The following is a 1,040-nucleotide window of genomic DNA, read 5'->3' as shown; positions in this document are numbered from 1 at the left end:
GAGGCAGGACGATCCCGAATTTGAGCCCAGCCCGGGCCACTCAATGAGAGCCAGTCTCTAACAAAGAGGGCCGGGGGTGCAGCTCTGTGTGAAGGGCCCTGGGTCGGTCCCCATTGTGGCGAAAAGCAAACAAACACAAAATTCCAGCCAGGGGCAGGGGTGCACGCCTGGGAAGCTGAGGCAGGAGGATCTCTAGTGTGAACCCAGCCAGGGCTTCATCCTGAGTGTGAGCCCGAGGGCAGCCTGGACCCCCGGCGAGGTGGTCTCTCGGAGCAAACCGGGTAGGCACTGTCGGGGGGGTCTGCGCCCCTGTACACAGCGGAGGCGGCAGCCTGGCCTTGCGGGGAAGGTTCCCCCAAACACCTCCTCGTCTGCAAAGAATCAAACTGGGCCGGGTGTGGTGGCGCAAGCTATGTCTCTGCTACTTGGGAGGCTGAGGCAGGAAAGCCTCAAATTTGAGCCCAACGGAGGCAACTGATGACTCAGTGAGACCCTGTCTCAAAATAAAAAATAGACGGGGGTGGGAATGGAGCTCAGTGCCAAGGCCCTGGGTTCTGCTCCCAGTGCTCCAAAACAGTGAACAAGTGAAGTCATTTAAACGGGAATAAACGTGCAAAAGCTGCATCTCTCTTGCGCCTATGCTATCGGTTTCGTTTTGTGCCGGGGAGAGCTGAGCCCCCTGGGGCCAGAACTGGCCCGGGCTGTGTTCCTTTTCACGGCCGTGTAGTATTCCATCGTGTGGATGGCTCACAGTTGGTTTCCCCATCCGTCCCTCTGTCAGGGACGCGATCACATCCCCAGGACATTCTGCAAACATCACTGGGAAGTCCCGGTCCCGAGGCGGCTCAGAACATGAAGCCCCCCCATTGGACCTGGGTCTCCTTACAGAAATAAAAGCCGGGCCACTCACAAGTGTGTGCTGGTATGGCCTAGCAACCTCCCCTCCAAAGGCCGGCCCGGCTGGAACTCCCTGCCCTCGGGGGCCCCCGGCGCTCCCCGAGTTCCTCGCTTCAACCCTCCCCGCCCTCCCGCACCCACCC

Source organism: Fukomys damarensis, unplaced genomic scaffold (genome assembly GCF_012274545.1).
Source record: "Fukomys damarensis isolate Sample0158 unplaced genomic scaffold, DMR_v1.0_HiC HiC_scaffold_39, whole genome shotgun sequence".
Classification (NCBI taxonomy): Eukaryota; Metazoa; Chordata; class Mammalia; order Rodentia; family Bathyergidae; genus Fukomys; species Fukomys damarensis.
This window is presented reverse-complemented; position numbering follows the sequence as displayed.